Here is a 16,393-nt window from a genome sequence, read left to right on the forward strand (position 1 = left end):
TTGGAAGAATGAAAACCCAAATGAAACCAAAATTGACACATTTGCCCACCTCTAATCCCCAATTTATATTTTTTACTGTAATTATTGGTATGTTTTAAACACATTTTCATTCTATCAATGTTTAATTGTATTTTAATGATTGATTTTTCTATGTTTTTCTAACAGTTCTTGTTCTTATCTATAAGCTACCTTGAATCCCATCAGGAAAAAATGCAGAGTATAAACCAACCAACCAATGTGTGGTTTCCAATATCAAACAGGCTGTGATATTCTGAAAAGAGCCATTTTGTCAGCGTTCTTCCTACCTTCTGATGTCTAATGCTCTTTGGACACAGGAAGTCAAGAGTAGCCTGTCAGTACTTGCAGGGCTTTTTATCATTGTAACTTTAAAGTTTTTGAAAAATATAATGAAAGAAGAAAGAAGAAGACAGTACAATATATGCTAATATATATATATATATATATGATTCTTATTTTTGCTAATGCCTATATGATTATTAATAACCAACTGTATTCTGTAAAAGAGATGCGGGTAAACCACTGGTTAAAGGGAATCATAATTTTGTACTTCCAGTTCATCAGTACCAGTCTTTTGGCTACAGTATAGTTAGGGTGCATAGAATTTGTTGTTCTGTTTTCAATTTCCATGTTGTTGTTGTTTAGTCGTTTAGTCGTGTCCGACTCTTTGTGACCCCATGGACCATAGCACGCCAGGCACTCCTGTCTTCCACTGCCTCCCGTAGTTTGGTCAAACTCATGTTCGTAGCTTCGAGAACACTGTCCAACCATCTTGTCCTCTGTCGTCCCCTTCTCCTAGTGCCCTCAATCTTTCCCAACATCAGGGTCTTTTCCAAGGATTCTTCTCTTCTCATGAGGTGGCCAAAGTATTGGAGCCTCAGCTTCACGATCTGTCCTTCCAGGGAGCACTCAGGGCTGATTTCCTTCAGAATGGATAGGTTTGATCTTCTTGCAGTCCATGGGACTCTCAAGAGTCTCCTCCAGCACCATAATTCAAAAGCATCAATTCTTCGGCGATCAGCCTTCTTTATGGTCCAGCTCTCACTTCCATACATTACTACTGGGAAAACCATAGCTTTAACTATACGGACCTTTGTCGGCAAGGTGATGTCTCTGCTTTTTAAGATGCTGTCTAGGTTTGTCATTGCTTTTCTCCCAAGAAGCAGGCGTCTTTTAATTTCGTGACTGCTGTCACCATCTGCAGTGATCAAGGAGCCCAAGAAAGTAAAATCTCTCACTGCCTCCATTTCTTCCCCTTCTATTTGCCAGGAGGTGATGGGACCAGTGGCCATGATCTTGGTTTTTTTGATGTTGAGCTTCAGACCATATTTTGCGCTCTCCTCTTTCACCCTCATTAAAAGGTTCTTTAATTCCTCCTCACTTTCTGCCATCAAGGTTGTTTCATCTGCATATCTGAGGTTGTTGATATTTCTTCCGGCAATCTTAATTCCTGCTTGGGATTCATCTAGTCCAGCCTTTCGCATGATGAATTCTGCATATAAGTTAAATAAGCAGGGAGACAATATACAACCTTGTCGTACTCCTTTCCCAATTTTGAACCAATCAGTTGTTCCATGTCCAGTTCTAACTGTAGCTTCTTGTCCCACGTAGAGATTTCTAAGGAGACAGATGAGGTGATCAGGCACTCCCATTTCTTTAAGAACTTGCCATAGTTTGCTGTGGTCGACACAGTCAAAGGCTTTTGCATAGTCAATGAAGCAGAAGTAGACGTTTTTCTGGAACTCTCTAGCTTTCTCCATAATCCAGCGCATGTTTGCTATTTGGTCTCTGGTTCCTCTGCCCCTTCGAAATCCAGCTTGCACTTCTGGGAGTTCTCAGTCCACATACTGCTTAAGCCTGCCTTGTAGAATTTTAAGCATAACCTTGCTAGCGTGTGAAATGAGCGCAATTGTGCGGTAGTTGGAGCATTCTTTGGCACTGCCCTTCTTTGGAATTGGGATGTAGACTGATCTTCTCCAATCCTCTGGCCATTGCTGAGTTTTCCAAACTTGCTGGCATATTGGGTGTAGCACCTTAACAGCATCATCTTTTAAAATTCAAAAGAATATTTTCCCATACACTCAAATTTATGCAGTCCAACACTTTCTCCCAAAACTTGGTGAGAATAGGACACTGTAAGAACATGTTTCAAAGAGACATTATCCTTATTCCATCTCCAACAAAGAGCTACATACACCAGACACTCCTCTTTTATACAAACATAGTGGAGTCCAATAGATTCTAAATACAGTATTATATTCTGTTGCATGTCTTAATTTTAGATCCATCAATAGCTTTGCTATCAAAGCTGAGACAGTGTCCCACTGCCAAGATAGTATTGTTGTTGTTTAGTCGTTTAGTCATGTCCTACTCTTCGTGACCCCATGGAGCAGAGGTCATGAAGAGGCGGACATGACTAAACAACTAAACAACAACAAACAGCAACAATACTACCTTGGCAGCGGGACACCGTCCCAGGTACTATAGGAACAACCAATTCTTCATTCCAATCATTTTGCAAAGTCTGAATATCAAACTCATTTATTAATAACAAATTTCTATAAAAACGATAGTCAGTTTTTTGGTTCAAAATGATTTGATCAATAGCTCTAATATCTCTGGTATCTCAGAGGCTGAAAAAGCTGCCAGTCCAAACATTGTTGTTACAACATGTTGTAACTGCAGATATTGCCATTGGGATCCATCTGATAGATAGTTGTCTCTTAAAACACTCTGCGTATAAAATTCATCTTCCTCATTTTGCCCGCTTGCATCCATTTTTAAAATATTACCATCTTTTCCTAATTTTTAAAGTTGAGTTTCCCCAGAAAGCCAATTTAGCGTGTGAAAATGGATCACATTTTTTTCTTTTTTTAAAAATAATTTTTATTGAATTTTACATAGAGAAAAAAGAAGAAAAACAAAAACAAAAGAAAAAGAATTTTTTAAAAAAAGATACAAAATGCAAAAAAGACAATGTATATCCCCTCTTACTTCTTCCAACATCTTCACTTCCCCTTCTTACAATCCTTGTTTATAATTTACTCTTACCATTTCCTAATCTCATCTAAATATCATAAAGTTACATCTTATATCACATTTCATAACCTTATTCTTAAATCATTCTTATTCATTGTATATAGGAATGTGAATGAAAGATAGAAAAAAAGACCCAAATTAAAAATAAAAAGGCATAAAACTTTATCATATTCTCCCATATCTAATCCAAATATTTCAGACTTCCTCATTTCCCCTTCTTGAGTTCCTTATCAATTACTAATTATTGCAGTTTCCAAATCTAAGATTGCCTTCTTTCTTCCAATTTATAACTTCTTTTTAACCATTTACCCAACTTACTTCTCTTTACCTTTATTACCCAATATTCTCTAACCTTTTACCCAAAAATATTCATAATTAATTTTCAAAATCTTCTTCCCTTTCTTGCCACCCTAAAAGCTAGTTCTCCCCCCTTTCATTGTAATCGGTGTCTCCAGAGATTTCAGCCAGCTCCTTATTGCATTCCGAGTTCAGACCGTGTTTAATCCACCTATAAAAAGCATCTCAATCCCTCCTCACCCCACTCCTGTTTTGTCGCATTCTAAATTTTGCTCGCCCCTTTCTCTCCCAGTGATTTCTTCCTCTTCTGTCTCAAAAATCAGTTCTTTTGAGTCAGCAGACTTCTCTCCTCCTTCTGGATTGCGGTTGTCCTCTGTCGTTTCCGGAGTTTTTTCCATAGTCAAATCACAGCATGCGTCTTCTTCTAGTCCATCCCCTGGCCCTTTTTCGTCTTCTCCCTCTTCTTCCTCTCTAAATTCATGTGGGTCATCTAGTTGAAGATTCGTTTCTGTTAATTCATCAGTCCTTCCATCCATACATGTTAGAACACCTTTGCGATTACGATTACGAATCTCCTCTGTCATTTCCAAAATTGTTGTTAAAATCAAGTCCCACTGTGTACTATTGTTCTCACAGTCCAGAACCTTCTCTTCCTTCTTGTTGATGCTTTCTGCCTCCATATTTGTTGCAGAGCAAGAACTGGTGTTGTTATTGTCCTTATTTTATATTTCCCAAATATAAAAAGAATAAAGTCCCATCTGAACTGGATCCAACCTCTATTTCTTTACTTTTTTCTTATTATTCAGTCTCAAATTCAACACTGAGTAGCCTTAAAGTCTATTTTTTTTATAAAAAAAAACTTCCTCTTTTGCTTGTCTGCAGCTCTCAGTCTCAGTCTCATACAAGCAGGCATATTCTTTTCCATTGTGACGTCCTAAAGACGGCTAGCCGGTCCTTCCTTTGACCCGACTCCAATTTCACCGGGGGGGGGGTTCCCCTTAACAAATCGCAGTCTTTTGCAGAGATTTTAAAGCACTTTTTCCTTTTCCCTTACTCTGCATCAGGAAAAAGTTTCCTTTTAAAACAAAATTTCTGAGCTTTCCATGGCTTTACTGCATCGTCCGTTACTCAATTGGGGGGGGGGGCTGACTTCCCTATTAAGCCTCATCCCAGCACCAAATTTCTCAGTCCAAATTTCAAATTTTGACTTACTTAGTCCAAATCAGATCTTTTGATGGGAAGAATCCGCCGCTTGCAGGCTGGAGGCTCGGAGCTTCGCTGCGTGGAGGAAATGATGGCGCCCAAAATGGCTCCCGCGACTGCCACTCCGCTGACTCTTGGGGCTCTAACAAGCTTACCGGGCAGCGGAGGAGTCGCCTTGGGGCTCTGCCGGGCTGCTTCGCCCCTGGGATGCTCTACCCGGGGTTCTTATGGGAATCCACGTGGCCCTCGCGGGATTCCCCCCTTCCGCGGAGCCAGAAACCTCGGAGCTCGAGGTTTCTGCGCCTCTCCGTCAGCGCGACAGACCGGAATTGAGCATTTGACTGCACATTTTTTCTTAGACATTATATTCCATACAAGACCCAGGGCTTGGCTATGCCTGTTTATTTTTCTTTTATTTATTTCATAAAATTTATATACCACTTGAGTATTTTTTTATTCAAAAACCCCCTCAAATCAGTTTGCAAAATGAAGAAAACAATAAAACTATTAGTGAAAACAGTTAAAACATTCAGAATAGTAAAACCAGCAATAGACTGTTGTGGGTCAGATCATCTAAACAGAAATGTTCTTAGCAGGCATTGAGAAGAAGACAGTGAAGGCCCTTTCCTGATGTCAACAGGCTGGGAGTTCCAAAGCATAGGTATCACCATACTAAAATATTGATTTCTTACAAATGCACCTGTGTCACTGCAGTTGAGAGGGCCTGTATGGGGCAAGGTGGTCTCGCAGGTGAACTGGTGCCCAGTTGTTAAGGGCTTTGTGTGCAAGTAGCAACACTTTGAACTTGCCATTGCAGGGGGCATGAACAAGAAGACCCTTTAGTGCACCTTCCAACTGTATAATTCTCTTATTCTCTGATTCATGACCCTTCCTTTTGGCCCAGGTAGCAGAACATGGGGCAGTCTGTGGTCCACAGGACCGTTGAGGTGCATGAAATTGCAGGAGAGCAAAGACAATGAAATAGTCATATATGTCTCTCTCTCCCCCCCCCCCATCCCCAGTCAGAGGACTTCAGCTGCAACTTCACTGAAGCCGAGACCGACCACGGTCGCCATGGGACCGTCCTCATCCAGCAAGAATGGCTTCTTGTAATAACCTCTTGTGTTCAGCTGCTTCATGAGGGCTGCAACGGCTGCTGTGACTCTTGTCAATGGCAATTAATGAACAGCTCGTTAATGCTAATTTTTGGAGACGGCCCTGCTATTATCATGAATGACTACAATTAGCCACTGGAAATGGAGCAGCTGTGGTGGGTGGGTGGGAGAAAAGGAGAGGAGCAACAAAGAGATGCAAAGTAGCTTATCTGGTTAGCAGGCCTCCTACAGAGCTTTTGCCCCTGGCTATACAAAAACAGGGTCCGGAGGTGGAGGAAAAGAGGCACCATTATCCTGGATGACTTGATTAAGGTGCTCATAATGTAGAATTTAGTCTGAAGCAGGTTCTTTTTCTCTTTCCCTGCAATGGGGGGGGGGCATGCTTGACATTTAGATGCATAAACTCTACGTACACTTCTGAATTATTTTGCATAGCTTTATTTTGACCTCAGAAATGGTAAGATGCATGTAGGCCTCCCGTAGGTGTGTAGACAGAGTCCTTATATGGCTTAATCACTAATGGGAACACAGAAAGCTGTCTAAGACTATTAATCAGCCTATCTAGTTCAGCATTGTTTACACTGACTGGCAGTGGCACTCCAGGGTTTAGGCAGAAGCCTTTTCCAGTCCTACCTGGAGATGCTGGAACTTGAACCTGGGACCTTCTGTGAGGAGAGCAGGCCCTCAACCTGCTTCTGTCCTTCCTCAAGGCACAGAGCGTGGATGAAGCCAGGAGTTTTCTGTGGCTGTTCTGTCCTTGCTTAAGAGAGAAAAGTTCTTGTCTCTACTTACTGGTGTGCCCTATAAGCCTTTCCTTCGTTCAAAAGCCAAACCATGTAAAGTAGAGCTCTGTGAGGGTTCTGTTCAAAGTCCAGAGGAGAGCATGCAGGTGCAGGACCTTGGACAGCTCAAAGAGACCCTGCAGGGCTGTTTCCTCTGCAGTGGAGGCAGCAAAAGCCTTGAGCGCACTGTCCAGAACTAGAGGGGGGGGGAACTCCACCGTCCTGGGAGAGCTGCCTGGGTGACAATGTTGGAGAGAGAGGCTTGGAAGATTTAAGCACAATGGTGATTGCTCCAAGCACATCTGCCCTCACCCACCTTGAAACTAATGTTCCCCATGAAAATACTTGGGCTAGAATACACACCACAGACACTTAGCTTTGCAAATAGGTGAATGCTTTAATCAGATAGTTTCCAGAAGTTACAGTAAACAAGTCTCCATCTGCTGGCAGTATAACAAGATGGAAACAGAGGTTCTAAATGACTTAAAAAGAAAAGGGTTTCCTTACAAAAAGGGTCGTGCCATCTTTGGGTTGGCAAAGATGCAGGCTTTTAAATCTCCATTTGGGGAGTTCCATTCACTTGGCTTTTCTTGCAGCTGTGAGTCATTGGCCGCCTGACTTCTCGCTTGTTCTAGGTCTAGGACGCACAAAGAGGGGGAAAGGGCTAAGAGGTAAAAGCTACTGGAAATCAGCTAAGCCAGGCTCACTAGCAACAGGAACTCAGGGTTCAGGTTAAATCTGTTTATGCATGCAAGTAGGACTCAGTAACCGCATATTACATCAGGCTAAAGGGTCTTCACGTTATTTTGCAGTCATTGGCTTTGCAAGGCTGGAGAGACTGAGATACTCCAGGGGACTCATCCTCTAATTCACCCACCAACCTAACCGTTTTATTTGTATGCCACTTTCCCACAAAACAAACATGCTCAAAGCAGCTCACAGCAAAGAAAAGGGGGACATTTCAAAACCATTCAATGGCAGAATGATAGAAATGCAGAAACTGGCTCCCACAGCAGCTCAACACATCTGGCCATTTCCGATGCAAGAGGAAGCTACACCATCTACATCACAGGTATGAACTTGCCCTGAGTCTTGGACTGATAGCCAGACATGTCATTGGCCCTGTTCCCTGTTACATCCAAGCTTGAGGAACTGTGGTTTGTTCCAACCATAATTAGTTAACAAACAAGAATATCACACCATGGTTTGATCCCAGCTTGTTTTAAATAATCACAGTTCCTTGAAATGTGATGTAGCAGGGTATGGTGGTTAGTTCAAAAGCAGAAGGTTCCAATCTTTTCCTACTTGAAGGAGTAGGAAGGGGAAGTGTCTAAGCTCACAGTAGCTTGTTTTTACAATGGGAAACTGGTGTAAACTGGGCCATTTGCTGGGGAATGGGATGAAATGAAAGCAAATGCATCCAGATGATCTTTCTGACACTGCTGAAAATTCAGGTGTTGAAGCATATTCAAATGGTGGGAGAAATAATTTCCCATGATTTCATTTCTTCAAGGAAAGAATAATAGAATCATAGAGTTGGAAGAGACCACAAGGGCCATCCAGTCCAACCCCCTGCCAAGCAGGAAACACCATCAAAGCATTCCTGACATATGCCTGTCAAGCCTCCGCTTAAAGACCTCCAAAGAAGGAGACTCCACCACACTCCTTGGCAGCAAATTCCACTGTCGAACAGCTCTTACTGTCAGGAAGTTCTTCCTAATGTTTAGGTGGAATCTTCTTTCTTGTAGCTTGAATCCATTGCTCTGTGTCCGCTTCTCTGGAGCAGCAGAAAACAACATTTCACCTCTTCTATATGACATCCTTTTATATATTTGAACATGGCTATCATATCGCCCCTTAACCTTCTCTTCTCCAGGCTAAACATACCCAGCTCCCTAAGCCGTTCCTCATAAGGCATCGTTTCCAGGCCTTTGACCATTTTGGTTGACCTCCTCTGGACATGTTCCAGCTTGTCAATATCCTTCTTGAACTGTGGTGCCCAGAACTGGACACAGTATTCCAGGTGAGGTCTGACAATACAGTGGTACTATTACTTCCCTTGATCTAGAGATGCTATATTCCAATTAATGCAGCCCAGAATCGCATTGGCTGCTACATCACACTGTTGACTCATGTCAAGTTTGTGGTCCACCAAGACTCCTAGATCTTTTCACATATACTGCTCTCAAGCCAGGTGTCACCCATCCTGTATTTGTGACTTTCATTTATTTTTTTTGCCCAAGTGTAGTACTTTACATTTCTCCCTGTTAAAATTCATCTTGTTTGCTTTGGCCCAGTTTTCTAATCTGTTGAGGTCATTTTGAAGTGTGATCCTGTCCTCTGGAGTATTAGCCACCCCTCCCAATTTGGTGTCATCTGCAAACCTGCTCAGGATGCCCTTAAGCCCATCATCCAAGTCATTAATAAAGATGTTGAATAAGACTGGGCCCAAGACAGAACCCTGTGGCACCCCACTAGTCACTTCTCTCTAGGATGAGGAGGAGCCATTGATGAGCACCCTTTGGGTTCGGTCAGCCAGCCAGTTACAAATCCACTGAATGGTAGCATTGTCTAGCCAGCATTTTACCAGCTTCTTTACTAGAATACCATGGGGCACCTTGTCAAAGGCCTTGCTGAATCAAGATAGGCTACATCCACAGCGTTCCCTTCATCTACCAGGCTTGTAATTCTGTCAAAAAATGAGATCAGATTAGTCTGACATGACTTATTTTTCAGAAACCCCTGCTGACTTTTCGTGACCACAGCGTTCCTTTCTAGGTGCTCACAGACTGTTTGCTTAATGATCTGCTCTAGAATCTTTCCTGGTATTGATGTCAGGCTGACTGGACAGTAATTGTTTGGGTCCTCTCTTTCCCCCTTTTTGAAAATAGGGACAACATTTGCCCTCCTCCAGTCTGCTGGAACTTCGCCTGTTCTCCAGGAATTATCAAAGATTACTGCCAGTAGTTCTGAAATCACCTCTGCCAGTTCTTTTAATACTCTTGGATGTAGTTCATCTGGCCCTGGAGACTTGAATACATCTAAACTAGCCAAGGATTCTTGTACTACCTCCTTACTTGTTTGGGGCTGTGTTTCCCCTGCTGAATCATCTGCTCCATAGTCTTCAGGTTGGGCATTGTTTTCTTTTTTGGAGAAGACTGAGGCAAAGAAGGTATTGAGGAGTTCTGCCCTTTCTCTGTCCCCTGTTCACATTTCACCATCTTCTCCTCTAAGTGACCCCACTGTTTCCTTGTTCTTCCTTTTGCTACAGACATACTGATAAAAGCCCTTTTTGTTGCTTTTAACCTCTCTAGCAAGCCTGAGTTCATTCTGTGCTTTAGCTTTTCTGACTTTGTCTCTACACGTGCTGGCTATATGTTTGAATTCCTCTCTGGTGGTTTCCCCCTTTTTCCATTTTTTGAACATATCCCTTTTAAATCTTAACTCAGTTAAAGGTTCTTTAGATAGCCAGCCTGGCTTCTTTAGGCACCTTCCATGTTTCCGTCTCATTGGTATTGCCTGAAGTTGTGCTTTTAATATCTCCCTTTTAACAAACTCCCAACCATCATGAACTCCCTTCCCTTTTAGTATTACTGTCCATGGGATTTCACCCAGCGTTTCCCTAAGTTTTCTGAAGTCGGCTTTCTTAAAGTCTAGAATTTGAGTCTTAGTATGCTTGGTTGCTCCTTTCCACTGTATAATAAACTCGAAGAGCATGGTCACTCCCACCTAATGATCCTGCCACTTCTACCCCACTAACCAGGTCTTCACTATTGGTTAGGATCAGATCTAAAATGGCTGATCCTCTTGTTGCTTCTCCCACTTTCTGGAAAATGAAGTTGTCTGCAAGGCCAGTGAGGAATCTGTTCGCCCTTATGCTCTTGGCTGTGTTTGATATCCAACAAATATCAGGATAGTTGAAATCCCCCATTACTACTATCTCACTTCCTTTTGAATGCTTGGTCATCTGTTCCAGGAAGGAATCATCTGTGTCCTCAGTTTGGCTTGGGGGTCTATAGTAAACTCCCACAATGAGATCACTGTTATTTTTCTCTCCCTTAATTTTGACCCAGATACTCTCAATATGGCTTTGAAGTTTTAAATCCTGGATCTCTTCACAGATATACACATCCCTGACGTATAACGCCACTCCTCCTCCTTTCCTGTTTGGTCTATTTCTCTGAAATAGATTGTATCCCTCTATTACTACATTCCAATCATGAGACTCATCCCACCAGGTTTCAGTGATGCCTATTATGTCGTATTTAGTTTGCTGTACCAAGAGCTCAAGTTCATCTTGTTTATTTCCCATGCTCTGTGCATTAGTATACAGACATTGAAGACCATTGATAATTCCCCCATGTCTCTTATTTAAGGATTTTTTCCTCCCACCACTAAGTCTGTGTGCTGTTTTCTCCATTTGGTCCTTGACATTTGGGTGATCAGCTTCAGCACTTGGTAGACTCCTACCTTCAGGACCACTGTCTCCCTCCCCAACATAAGTCAGTTTAAAGCCCTCCTGGTGAGGTTTTTGAGTTTCATGGCAAAAACATCCCTCTCAACCCTTGTGAGGTGCAGCCCATCACTTGCCAGAAGTCCATCTTCAAGAAACTGCAGACCGTGATCTAAGAATCCAAACTGTTCCTTCTTGCACCATTTGTGAAGCCAGTTGTTCACTCCCCCTATTTTACCCTCTTTCCCTGGGCCACATCGTTCAACTGAGAGGACAGATGAGATGACAATTTGTGAAGAGGCAGCTCTGGCAGAGCATGCAGCAACTCTGGGACTTTTCGTATCAGGTTGGATGGCAATGTCATAATGTGACATGACTCAGAAAGGACAATGCCATCTGTTGCCTCCTAAAGCAAGGTCTGCTCCAACACATTAAGCAGAAATAGAAATGTAAGTTTGCTGTGCAAAGCTGCCTACCTTGCTGAGGCATGGGAAGTGAACAGACGGAATATTTTCAGGTAGCAACAAAGGGAGCTGGCTTAAAGTGAGCCCCACCATTCCCCCCCCCCCAGCTCTGTATTGTCTACACTGACTGGCAGCAACTCTCCAGGGTTTCAGGCAAGGAACAGTTCCAGACCTACCTGAAGATGCCAAAGACTGAACATGGGAGCTTGTGCAGGCAAAGCAAGTGCTCTTCCAGTGACATGACACCACGTTCTATTCACCTCTCAGCAGAGGCAGGCTGTGTGGTGCCCTCCCATCTCCCTGGTTCCAGGCTGACTGGGGCTGATGAAAGTGATGGTCCACCAACATCTGAAGGACCTCCTCCCCTACTTATTTACAAGAAACTTCACCTGAGTATGTGAACGAATGACCCTTTTGCTGGGCTCCCCTCTCCGCTCTTTCTCCCACCTGACTTGGGAAGGTTTGGGGTTTGCTTTCCCTTAGATGCATTTTGTCATTTTCATCCAAACTGGGGGTCATCATTTAACAGGAACTTTGGCTAGTTTCAAAACAAGCCAGTTTCAGATCAGGCATCATGGAGCTGACTTGGTGAAACTATAATTATTGCTAAACTATAGAACCTATTGCATGCAAAGCATGAGCTCTACCTCCAACCTTGAGTCTTGGATTTCAAGCTTCCTTTCTTCTTCTTTGTGCAAGGAAGGAAACAACAGCTCACACTCCTGAGTTTGAACTAACCACAGTTCCTTGTTATGTCCAAACTCAAGGAACTGTGGTTTAGATGAAACAACAAATTGTGAATTAAGCTTCCAAATTCCTCCTCCTTGCTGTACAGGAAATGGAGAGAAGGAGAAGGAGAGCCTGGGAGGATATGGCCACTCAGACAACACCAAAGCATAATTTTGTATTAAAACATAGCTGAAACTGCCCAGTGGTTAGAGCAGCTTTCTCCATCCTGGTGCTCTCCAAATGTAATAGATCACAGTTCCCTTCATTTCTGACCATTGGCCACACTGGTTGCTGAGGCTGATGTAACTTGGCATCCAACAACTTCTGAATGGCACCAGGTGTGAAAGACTGAGTTCAAATCCCCAGTCAGACAAAAAGCTCAGCGGGTGACTCTGGATTGATCACTGGATTGCATTCAGTGTAGCACTACTTTCAAGTCATTTAGCAGTATAGTTGTTGCACTAGTGGAACATCATGGTACAAAAGTAAAGACAAGCACATTCTAGAAGATGGCTGGGCAACTGATACCACACTGAGGGTTAGCTGTCGGGCAGCAGACTCCCACTAGAGTAACTGTTGCTTGGATTCCTGTGTCATGGACCAAGAACTCCAGATATGGCCTAGCAGATCTCAGCCTAATCTACCTTGCAGGGTTGTTGTGAGTATTTTAGCAAGGCAGGGAAGAAGAATGTCTGCTGCCTGGAGGTCCTTGGCAAAAGCATGGGAGAAAAGTAATAAATGACATTTGGGATGTGGGGAGAAGGAGCAAGTCTTCTAAAAATGGTTCTCTTACTCTTGAGGATAACATTGCGTGCATTTTCGAGAGGTTGCGTAAAGTTCACTGTTGATTTTTTTGCTTAGAGGTTGTCCATTTTTGTTTTGCTTTCATGCCAAAGGAGGCTTGATGCATGGCTTTTTTTGGATCCTTTGGCTTCTGAAAATCCCCAGGTGTCATCCCAGTGAGGTCGCTCTGCATGGCTTCATGCAGCCTCTGCAAAGTCTGCAGCCGAGGGAAACTGGGTCATGCTCACAAACTCTTAAGAACCTAACAGCACAAAAACAGCCTGCTGGATCCAGCCAGTGGCCCATCTAGTCCAGCCTCGTGTTCTCACAGTGGCCAGCCAGATGCCCCAATGGGACCCCCTGAGAACAAGAGCACTCTCTCCCCTTCCATGATTTCCAGCAACTGAAATTCAGAAGCATTGGTGCTTCCAACATTGGAAACAGAGCAGAAACATCATGCCTAGTGGCCATCAATAGCCCTCTTGTCATCCATGAATTGGTCTTATTCTCTTTTAAAGCCATCCAGGTTGGTGGCCCCCCTGCTTCCTGTGGGAGCAAGTTCCCTCATTTAGTTAAGTGCTGCATGAAGAAGGGCTTCCTTTTATGTGTCCTGAATCTCCAAACATTCAGCTTCAAAACTCAGCAGTGCCACAGCAAACAATTTTAGCTGTGATCCTAAGCACGTTGACTAGGAAGCAAACTCCATTCTGCTCAGGGAGACCAATTTCTGAGCAAACATGCATAGGATTTTGCTGCTTGTCTAAGGCACACCACAAGGAACACCCACCCACCCACCCGGGATTGTGAGCGCCCTCATAACTTGGAATAGAGGAGCTGTAAACTGCAGACACCAAACATTTTATTTGTTTGGGATACACCCCCCCCAATGACACAGGGGTCACAATCCGGGCCCCACACACAGAAGCAAAAATCATGTAAGTGGGGAGCACCCTCTACTAACCCTCCAAACACCCCTTTTAACCCTGCTCTCCAGCTCTCTCCCCTGCTCTCTCTGCACACATCTGTAGTTGAAGCTCTGGAGTCGGCTGGAGGATGCGCAGGAAGAGGGCTGCTGTGGCTGCTGCGCTACCCTGCACATCAGCTGTTAGGCTCTTAAGGGTGCGGAGCATTCTTCGGAAGCCCCTATTCCCTCTCACAGAGCTGCCATTCTCTAGGAAGAGAGATTGATGGTTAAACCACTCTGTGAGAGGGAACAGGGGCTTCCTAAGAACTTTCAGAATGTTTAATGAACTGCAGCTCCCAGAATTCTCTGGTGGAAGACCTGACTTTTTAAGTGGCATCATAGTGCTTTTGGTGCCTGGTGTGGATGCAACCAGTGTCCCTGCTTTCAGAACCTCCTGATTCCTAGCTGGGCCTTCTGTGGATGTGTTGAAATGACCTGGAAAAGTGGAGCTAAATGCTCCTGGGGCTTTGCCTTCTACAGCAGCTTTGTCCTGGGGGCACATCAGGCCTGCTCAAGCGCAGGACTCCCCCCCCCCCGCTTCAGAGGCTCAGCCTTGGCCTATCAAGCCTCACACAGGTTCTTTGGGGAGGATATGGTCGGCTACTGCGAGAGCCGGATGCTGGACTCAAGGGGCTGAGCCCTGCAAAACGCCCTTCCTTGTTCCTGGTTCATGTCATCCAGGTCTGATCCACTGCACAAGGAGGAAGCAACCCATCCTGAGTGAGGCCCTCAATCCAGTGATCCGGTATTGCTCTTAGCCCAGAAGGTTTCAGACAGAGGATACCCCCAGCCTTACGGGAGATGAGGAGGATTGCGCTTTCTGCGTGCAAAGCAGATGTTTGGCCCCTGAGAAGCTGCCTTCCTTCCCCTGCCTGGCACCTCGCTGCCCTCTGGGTGGGATGAAATTAAGCCCAGCTTCTCAGGAACTCTGAAAGATGAACTGAGTCATAAAAGATGCAGGAACTGGCCTCCGCTCTCACTCAGCACATCCCAAAACACAATGATGAACTTCTTTGAAGGCTAAAGTTTCCATAGGGGAAAACCAAACACCAAACAAAGACAGATGACAGCAAGTGTGTTTGTGTGTGAGAGGGTGCACACAGGGTGAAGTCAAACCTGTACACCATTAAAAAAGATTTCAAAGTGGTTTGCAGTACTGTAATATAAACATTTATTCTTGCCATCTCATTTTTGACCACATCCAGCTTACCGAGGTTCATGGTTCTTACATTCCAGGCTCCTATGCAAAAAATTTCTTTATAGCATTGGATTTTCCTTTCGCTTCCAGGCATATCCGCAATTGAGCGACCTTTTGGCTTTGGCCCAGCTGCTTCATCAGCTCTGAATCTACTTGTCCTTGTCCTCCGCTCTTCCTCAGTAGCATGTTGGACGCCTTCCGAGCTGAGGGGCTCCTCTTCCAGCGTCATAACTTTTATATGCCTGTTGTCTTTGTCCATGGAGTTTTCTTGGCAGGGATACTGGAGTGGGTTGCCGGTTCCTGCTCCAGGTGGATCACGTTTAGTCAAAACTCTCCACTATGACCTGTCCATCTTGGATGGCCCTGCATGGCATAGCTCATAGCTTCTCTGAGTTATTCAAGCCCCTTCACCATGACAAGGCATGAAGGAGCAGAGGAACCAGAGACCAAATTGCAAACATGCACTGGATTATGGAGAAAGCTAGAGAGTTCCAGAAAAACATCAACTTCTGCTTCATTGACTATGCAAAAGCATTTGACTGTGTCGACCACAGCAAACTATGGCAAGTTCTTAAAGAAATGGGTGTGCCTGATCACCTCATCTGTCTCCTGAGAAATCTCTATGTGGGACAAGAAGCTACAGTTAGAACTGGATATGGAACAACGGATTGGTTCAAAATTGGGAAAGGAGTACGACAAGGCTGTATATTGTCTCCCTGCTTATTTAACTTATATGCAGAATTCATCATGCGAAAGGCTGGGCAGGATGAATCCCAAACTGGAATTAAGATTGCCGGAAGAAATATCAACAACCTCAGATATGCAGATGACACAACCTTGATGGGAGAAAGTGAGGAGGAATTAAAGAACCTTTTAATGAGGGTGAAAGAGGAGAGCGCAAAATATGGTCTGAAGCTCAACATCAAAAAAACCAAGATCATGGCCACTGGTCCCATCACCTCCTGGCAAATAGAAGGGGAAGAAATGGAGGCAGTGAGAGATTTTACATTCTTGGGTTCCATGATCACTGCAGGTGGTGACAGCAGTCATGAATTAAAAGACACCTCTTTCTTGGGAGAAAAGCAATGACACACCTAGACAGCATCTTAAAAAGCAGAGACATCACCTTGCTGACAAAGATCTGTATAGTTAAAGCTATGGTCCGTATAGTTAAAGCTATGGAAGTGAGAGCTGGACCATAAAGAAGGCTGATCACCAAAAAATTGATGCTTTTGAATTATGGTGCCGGAGGAGACTCTTGAGAGTCCCATGGACTGCAAGAAGATCAAACCTCTCCATTCTGAAGGAAATCAGCCCTGAGTGCTCACTGGAAGGACAGATCGTGAAG

Source organism: Zootoca vivipara, chromosome 13 (genome assembly GCF_965207765.1).
Source record: "Zootoca vivipara chromosome 13, rZooViv2.hap1.1, whole genome shotgun sequence".
NCBI lineage: Eukaryota > Metazoa > Chordata > Lepidosauria > Squamata > Lacertidae > Zootoca > Zootoca vivipara.